At 45.4% G+C, this 8,704-nt stretch overlaps 1 non-coding gene across 1 annotated transcript; it reads left to right on the top strand.

Moving 5' to 3' along the window:
- The first annotated feature begins 8,103 nt into the window (after positions 1-8,103).
- On the top strand, positions 8,104-8,210 carry LOC120253707. The gene has a single exon (XR_005534378.1). It is a non-coding gene; the product is annotated as a small nucleolar RNA R71 (small nucleolar RNA).
- Positions 8,211-8,704: the final 494 nt, after the last annotated feature.

An 8,704-nucleotide genomic window follows, 5' to 3' on the forward strand; every position in this document is an offset into this window, starting at 1 on the left:
AGAGAATCCACAAAGAATTTTAAAGAAAAACTCGCATCTCTTGGAATTCTGCGCATCCACACGGTCGTGTACCCCCTCGGAAAAGCCTTCTACAGGGGTAGGTGCATGTCCCTGTGTGCTTTCGGGAAAACACTCACTACCTCTGAACACAAATACATGGGTGTTTGAGAAATACCCATGCCCGTGCACCCGACCCATAGGGGCAGCCGTACGCCCCAGGAGCCTCATCGGACATCTGGAGAAAAACTCACTAGAGTGTTCCGCGACGCCTGGTGTGGAAATTCCACATGGGCGTGGGCCTCACAAGCCCAACTCCACGAGGCAAGCGCTGCGCCCTTGTGACTTCTCGCGGATGAAGAGAGCTCCTCATGTAGAGATTCGCCTGCAGGCGTGGAAATTACCCGCGCGTGCGATCTTCTACGAAAGGTCGCCCACAGCTGGTCCACGCCCACGTGTGCTTTAGGGAAAAAGTCTCGCAAATCTTGAAAGGTTTCGCAGTGCGTGGGAAATTCCACCGCGGGCATGTAGAATCAGCATGTTGTTCACAGGGGCTAGTCCACGCCCTTGTGCCTTCTCTGGATGAGCTCGCAATACTAAAAACCATGGGCGTGTGATAATTCCACACGCCCAGTGTGTATATCTCACGGATGCCTTAGAAAATTCTGCAGAGCTCTGTAGAAAATTTTTCTGAACTATGTTTACACACTCGAGCACTGTCCCCGATATGCAATTTATACCCAGATGAAAATGACAAATAGCTCAAAGCGACCAAAACTTTGCCAAATTCACATAAAAATGCACAATGAACTTGAAAAGCCACGATAAAAACACAGCAGAAATATAAAACATCAAGACACCAACATCCAACAATTTATTCAAGCAACACTAAACTACCAAATTAAGAAAATGGTAAACACTTGGGTTGCCTCCCAAGAAGCGCTTGTTTAACGTCACTTAGCTTGACGGGGGCTCAAGCTAAGTCTTACCTCATGGGGGGCTCATAGATAAAAGTCTCCCTCTTACCCATCGCTTGGAAACATGATGAAGCACAAATCTCTTGAGTGAGGGTTGAATTATTGGGCTTGGGACGCCCTAGCAATGATTCACGTGGTTTGTTCGGGTTCACGCATGTCTCCAAATAGCCTTGGAGCATTTACGGTGGCGTCTCCTAGCCATCTTCAATTTCTTGAGCACCTTGTCCAAGATCCCTGGGGTAGATGGTACTTCTTCCATCGAACCAAGCATCATGATCTCTTCATTATCCTCCCTCTCTATCGAAACAAGCCTTACGTATGGATCCGGATTGAACATTTTCACGTATGTATTCATCAATAATCTCATCAGTAGCATCTAGAAAATATAAAGCATCATCAAAATGAAGAGAATGCCGTATGGCTTCAGCAAGGCGGTATGTGAGCTTGTCATTTCCAACTCTCAAAGTTAGCTCTCCGCCGTCCATGTCAATCAATGCCTTGGAAGTCCGTAAAAATGGCCTCCCAAGTATCAAGGGTACATCTGCATCCTCATCGACGTCTAGCACTATGAAGTCAACCGGAAAAATGTACTTGTCACCTTGACAAAGCATCGTCCTGAGTGATGCCTCTCGGATGTCTCACCGTTCGATCGACTAGTTATAAAGTTATCCGAGTAGGGTCTAGGCTCGCTTCCAAGCCTAGCTTTTTGGAAGAAGGTGGATGGCATGACGTTGATGCTAGCCCCTCAGATACAGCAATGCCATTTCTTCACCTAGATTACCGATATTACACGGAATGATGAAGCTTCCGGTCTTTCTTCTTGTTCGGCATGTTCTTTTGCAAGACCGACAAGCAAGACACATCTAAGATCACTGAAGCATTCTCCTCCAACTTCCTCTTGTTGGTAAACAAGTCCTTTAAGAATTTGGCATACTTAGGCATTTGGTCCAATGGCTCAACAAAAGGAATATTGATGTGGAGTTGACAAGGTCCCCTTGCGTATATCCCATGAGTGCGGGTTCATCGAAGTAATAATCACAGTGAGCGGTATCGAATCGACAGGAGTAGGAATAAAAATCTGCCTATTTCCTTCATACTGAGCCTCACAGCCCTACACTGCATAAAAAGTAACATAAAAACACACATATTAGTGTAAAAACCCGAGAAAAGTAATGCTTAACATAAGGAATGAGCGCACGCATTTAAGTGTCGACTTTAACCACTTATCAAACTCCCCCACGCTTAAGCTTTTTGCTTGTCCTCGAGCAAACATAAAAACATTCTGTGTATTAATGAAGAAAAATATTGAAAGTGCTTGGCCTTGAGGTTCACCAAAAGTATACAAAGAGAGCATTCTACAAGTGAGGGGAATTTCAACACTAAATGTGAAAAATCGAAACTCTAGATAAAAACTTGAATAAAAAAGGACAACAAACCCAAAATCGTGAAAGTGTGTGGACTCACTCAAGTCAACCCTAAGGTATACTCCTCAAAGCTCTAAGTATAAGGGACTTATTTAACTACACAGTGACAACAATTTCAAAAGATGGTAGTAGCTTCACACATCCTCTAAGGTAGCCCCTTTCCAAAGCGGCCACTAAGGGTGGCTTTTTCACACTTTCGAGGTGGTAGCTCTTTCTACCCAGAGTGGTAGCTTTCACTCATCCCTATGAGATAGCTCTTTCTCTCATTAGGGCATAACTAGTATCCGACTTATGAGAATACCTTCATACTTTCATAGGTGGTAGCTCTTTCCACCCAACAACACAAATAAACAATAAAACTATTTTTGTTCCTTCTTTTTCATTTTTCATCATGATTTAGCACATGAAAAATAAACCTAACTAGTCCCTTTAACATCGAACATGAGTTTCCAATAGAGTTCAAAGAGTGAGTAGTGCACTAAGTGTAAAATCGGGCAAAAATTCCTAAAACTTCAAGCAAGAACTAGAGCATGAAAACATTCAATGATAGAAATTCTCCTAAACTCAAGAATACAATCCTTGCAACTAAGGTGAGGCATCGTGGCTATGTGAGCATATAACAATCAAGAACAATAGAAAAGATGTGTGCACTATGAAACTCCTCCCCACACTTAAGTTGTATATTGTCCTCAATGTACACATGCAAGATCACTCAAAATATATATATCATTCAAAAGCAAATGTGGGAGAATCAATCAAAACAATACTCCCCTAACTCCTAGTGAGTCGCGTTTGATGGAGCTAATTCCATGGGAGTAGTGTCCGAAGCCCAGGTTGAGAGAGGCTCACCACGGCCAAGTGCCTCGAGCACCTTAGCCGTGCCCATGACTAAGTCTCAATTCCCAGGAAGACAAGACCATCTGCACGCATACACGAGGGGGTTCAGTGAAGCTCAATAAAGACAAAATAACTCAAGTGTATATAAAAGATGAAGCAATGAATACAACTCGATGATGCGAAAATGAAAATAAACTCAGAAGAAGAATCCTTTCTGAGTAACCAAGTCTAAAATAAAATGCAAAGAAAGTAAAAGAAAGAAAGAGTCAAATGTCGGTGTCGCGCTCGGGCGCCGATCTTTGCTATCTTTGGCTGGTGAAGCACATAGTGGGTCTCACCGGGTGCCGGTGAGTGGGGATGAAGGTGCTTTCGGAGGAGGCGAGGGAGCACGAGGAGTCCTCGAGTCGCAATACAAATGATGAGGATGACGTCTCGCTCTAAAATCTGCCGTAACATGTCGAAGCAGCACCATGAAACTACTGTAGTCTTTGAGTAGCTGCGTAGCCCTAATCTCGACAACCTCAGCTCGGACCACCCCTATAGCATTCTCGAGCCTCTCAAAGTGATCATTGGCTCGAGATGGTGAGCTATCACGCTTAGCGGGGTGGCTCCTCCGCTTTCGGAGGTGCCTCGATCTCCATCGTTGCCGGCGAGGAGGCTCGGGAGCAGGCTGAGATGCTCCAGCTTCATCACCCTCATCCTCGGCTATCTCGAGCTGGTAGTACTAAAGCAAAAACCCCGATCCGAACGTGGGACCATGCCCATCATCCGCATCGTCTCTAGACTCAAGGGAGCGGGTACACTCGTCTCTCTCGGCCCCTGAAATCGAAATCCAGAGACCCATGCCCATCACTAATCTCGTAATGTAGGGACTGAGAAGATCGCTCCTGGTCTAGTATAGTGTCCCTGATGTCTGATGTACTATGCCAGGATGTGCCCTAAGTGAATCGCTACGCGTTGTACCATCGAGTACAAATGCGGTAGCTCCGAAGGCTCGGGACACCGCAGTGCTATCACCACGACCATTCACCCGACCTACTCATAATGGCATGCAGAGTATCAGATGCACTGGTCGGGAAAGGCACGTGGCCTTGGACATCCCCCGACTCGTCTTGACCTTGACCACATAACACTCTCATAAGCTCTCTGCGGGGTCAAGGTTCCAGGTGTAATCGATCGGTATCTACGCATACTCCTCTAGATATCGTGAGATGCCTCCTCAGTACGAGCCAAGTACTATTACTTTAGCGTGTAATGCTCAAGCTATGGTGGTGTCCAAATACTACAGCTCGAATGGTGTCCACACATCGAGCTCGCATCACGATCTATCAAACTCAAATGATGATAGCACCTCGATTGCAAATTCTTGGATACAGGTGGCTCTCTAATAAATCGAGCGCTGCAACCACCTTATGCGAAATCAAGATCCTCGATCTCATCGACAAACTCATCTCCCTGGCTGCTAGATCTCTGCAATATAGTCATGTCTAAGAATCGAGTTCGCCCAAAAGCGAAGCCTCGACAAGCGCTCTGCATGAACCCAATGCTCTGGAATTGCAAACCGCATGCCCTCGGGCTTAGGAGAGATGACTCACGTGGTCTCTTTATCGACTTGCTTGCTGACCTAGGTGCCATAATCTGCAAGATTTAAACGAAATTGATCAACAAGTTGATAAAACCAATGCTCGCAAATCCACTGCGAGTCGTGTAGGGAATTTCCGACTGCCTGCGTCGTGGATTGCAGGGGTGAGAACCCTGCGACCACGCTTCAAAATCCAAAAATACAACTCAAAAATGCTTCTAACTCGTTCTAGACATAAATCATTGTTCTAATTGAAGAAAGCGAAACCATTTACAACCAAATTAATCGATGGAAACATTGAATTGGCAAAAATCATGAGAAATAGGGCTTACCGACGAGATGGGAAGAAAAAGTCAAGAATCGGCCGAAAACCGGCTAAAATTCTCCCAAATTGGCGCTATGGAATCGGGAGAGTGATGTGAAAGTGTTTTTAGACGAATAAAAACGTTGTGAAGGGGAGAGCATGTTCTTCTTTTAAAAGAAAACTACTCGACCCTTGGCGTTACGAATGCAACCACAGGGCGTGTGTTAATTATCCATGCCCGTGCATCCTATAGGAGAAGCTTGCAGGGAGGCAATGCTACGATCTGGCGCTCTCAGAAAAGCTTTCATCGACTCGGAACAAGTTCCCACAGGCGTGAGGAAAAAAGACCCACTGCCCGTGCTCCCTGACCCCACGGGAGCACCGCATGCTCCTGTGGCTTCCCGGACATCGAGAAAAATACTAAGTGTTCCACACGCCCGTGTGGAAATTCACCACGGGCGTCGACATTCACATGCCAAACTCACCGGGGCAGCCGCACGCCCCTGTGTCTTCTCGGGATGAAGAGAACTACTCTGCAGAGCCTCACGCAGGCGTACGGGAAATTACTGCCCGTCGTGGTTCACAAGGTTGCCCATAGGGCCGAGTCCATGCCCTTGTGCTCTCGGGAAAATCGCCCAAGCTGTAGGAATTCACTGCCTGTCGCGGAAATTACCCACGGGGTGCGACGATCCATGGTCATTCCGAGGGGCAGCACTTGCAGCCCCTGTGCCTTCTTTGGATGGCTCAGTAGTATGTTTTTCTCGATGACTTAGAAAAAAATCTCGAGCTCTGCAGAAATTCTACGAACATGTCTACACACTCGGAGCTACGCCTATTATGCAAATTTTACCAGTGAAAAACATGAAATAGAACCAAAACGACCAAACTTCGCCAATTCCTCATAAAACACACGATGAATTTTAAAAACCCACAACAAATCGCAGCACAAGCATCTAAAAATTAAGACACCAACACTTAACAATTTATTCATGCAAACAAACTAAAAGATAAGAAAACAGTAAACACTAAGCTTGACGTACCTTGCTTACCTCACGGGGGTTCATGAATGAAGGTTGCCCTCTTACACATAACTTGAAAGCATGATGAGCAAAGTCTCTTGAGGGTAGAGGGTGTTCTATCAGGCTTCAGACCACCTGACAATGGTTCATCCAACTTTCTTGGTTCATGTATGTCTCCATCAGTCTTGGAGCGTTTCCGGTGGTGTCTCCTAGCCCTCTTCATTTTCCGGAGCACCTTCTTCAATATCCCGGGGTAGATGTTACTTCTTCAGTCGAACCAAGCATCATGACTTCTTCATTGCTCTCCTCTTGGTTGAACAAACCTTTATATGGATCTGGGTTGAACATTTCCTGCATGTATTCATCAACAAGCTCATTAGTAGTGTCTAGAAAATACAAAGTGCCATCGAAATCAAGAGAATATCGCATGACTTCAGCAAGGCGGTAAGTGAGTTTGTCATCTCCAACTCTCAATGTGAGCTCTCCACCGTCCATGTCAATCAATGCTTTGGAAGTCTGCAAGAACAGTCTCCTAAGTACCAAGGGTACATCCGCATCCTCATCGACATCTAGCACTACGAAGTCAATGGGAAAAATGTACTTATCCACCTTGATAAGCACGTCTTCGATGATGCCTCTCGGATGTCGCACCGTTCGGTCCGCCAATTGTAAAGTCATTCGAGTAGGCCTAGGCTCTCCAAGCCTAGCTTTTGGAAGAAAGTGTATGGCATGACATTGATACTTGTCCCTGAATCCGCCAATGCCATTTCCTCACCTAAGTTGCCGATGTTACATGGAATGATGAAGCTTCCTTGGTCTTTCTTCTTGTTCGGCATGTTCTTTTGCAGGACCGCCGAGCATGAAGCATCTAGCACCACTGAAGCACTCTCCTCCAACTTCCGCTTGTAAGTTAACAAGTCTTTCAGGAACTTCGCATACTTAGGCATTTGAGCTAATACCTCTACAAAAGGAATGTTTATGTGGAGTTGCTTGAATAAACTCAGGAACTTCTTATACTATTCATCCCCTTGGTCATTCTTCAATCTAGAGGGATAAGGGATTCTTGGCTTAAAAGGTGGGGATGCCCCCTCTTTCTCTTTCTTTGCTCCCTCCTCAACCTCTATAACCTCCGGTGTATGTTCTTTTGGCTTCTCACTCAGAAGCCTCCCTTCAACCTCACGACCACTTCTCAAAGTGATCGCTTTCACATGTTCTTTAGGGTTGGTTTCCGTATTGCTTGGTAAACTTCCATGTGGCCTTTCGGAGAGAGACTTCGCAATTTACCGCACCTGATTTTCAAGGTTGTGCAAAGAGACGGTGTGGTTACGAAGTGTAGCCTTGACTGATTCAAACCATGTATTTGCAGATTGAACAAATCTAGCCAAGTGCTTCTCTAAATCCGTCATTCGGGTTTCCAAGCCTGAAATTCTGTTTTCCACTTGAGGGGCTTGTTGTTGTTGTTGGAAACCCGGTGGCCCCATGGCCTTTTGTGGTCCTTGATTATTCCATGAAAAGTTGGGATAATTCTTCCAACCTGAATTGTAAGTATTGCTATATGGGTTCCCTTGAGGTCTCATGCCATTACCTACAAAGTCAACATTTTCCACTGAAGAAACATCACCAATAGAGATCGGGCAATCAGAGGGAGCATGTCCTCCACAACAACCGGTGCAGTTGGTCATGGCCGCAACTCTATTCGAAGCTATGAGATATAGCTTTTTACTCAGACTCTTTACTTGCGCCGCCAATGAGGTTACCGCATCAATTTCATGGAGACCGACCACCTTTTTCTTCTCCCTAGCATTCCATTGGTAACTATTTAACCCCTATTTCCTCAATTAATTGGCGAGCCTCATCGGGGAGTTTTGCTACCTAAGGTACCCTCCTGCTCATGGGCATCCAAGAGTTGCCTTATACTCGGGTTCAAACCATTGTAGAAGGTTTGAACAATCATCCACCTAGAAATCCGTATTGCGGACACTTTCTCAGGAGCTCTTTGAACCTTTCCCATGTCTCGAATAGAGACTCCAATTCCAACTGAACAAAGTACAAGATCTCATTCCTAAGCTTTTGTCGATTTTTCCGGGAGGAAAGTAACAGGCTAGAAAAAGCTTCTACCATCTCCTCCCATGTAGTGATTGATGCTCTAGGTAATGAGTGTGAGCCACTCTGCCGCTCTCCCCTCCAAGGAAAAATGGGAAGGCTCTCAATATGATGGCATCATCCGTAACCCCATTTATCTTCGAGTATGTCGTACACCCTCGAGAAAGCTCTCTATATGACTATTTGGATCTTTATCAGCCCAAAACCGTTGAATTGTGCGGATCTGCCGCAGTATATGGATGAATGTCGGCTTTTAGCTTCAAAGTTCGAACTGTAATCGGGGATGCACAATACTCGATTGTGTTCCCATCATCGAAGGTCCGGCATAGTCGGATAGTGTTCACTCTGCTTTCTCATTCTGTTCTACCATGTTTTCAGATTCCTCTCATTCCAAATCAGCTGAATTATACTGTTCTTGCACAGGTTCTTTCCCTTTTATTCTAAGTGTACGTTCAAGCTCA

Source organism: Dioscorea cayenensis, unplaced genomic scaffold, assembly GCF_009730915.1.
Source record: "Dioscorea cayenensis subsp. rotundata cultivar TDr96_F1 unplaced genomic scaffold, TDr96_F1_v2_PseudoChromosome.rev07_lg8_w22 25.fasta BLBR01000170.1, whole genome shotgun sequence".
NCBI lineage: Eukaryota > Viridiplantae > Streptophyta > Magnoliopsida > Dioscoreales > Dioscoreaceae > Dioscorea > Dioscorea cayenensis.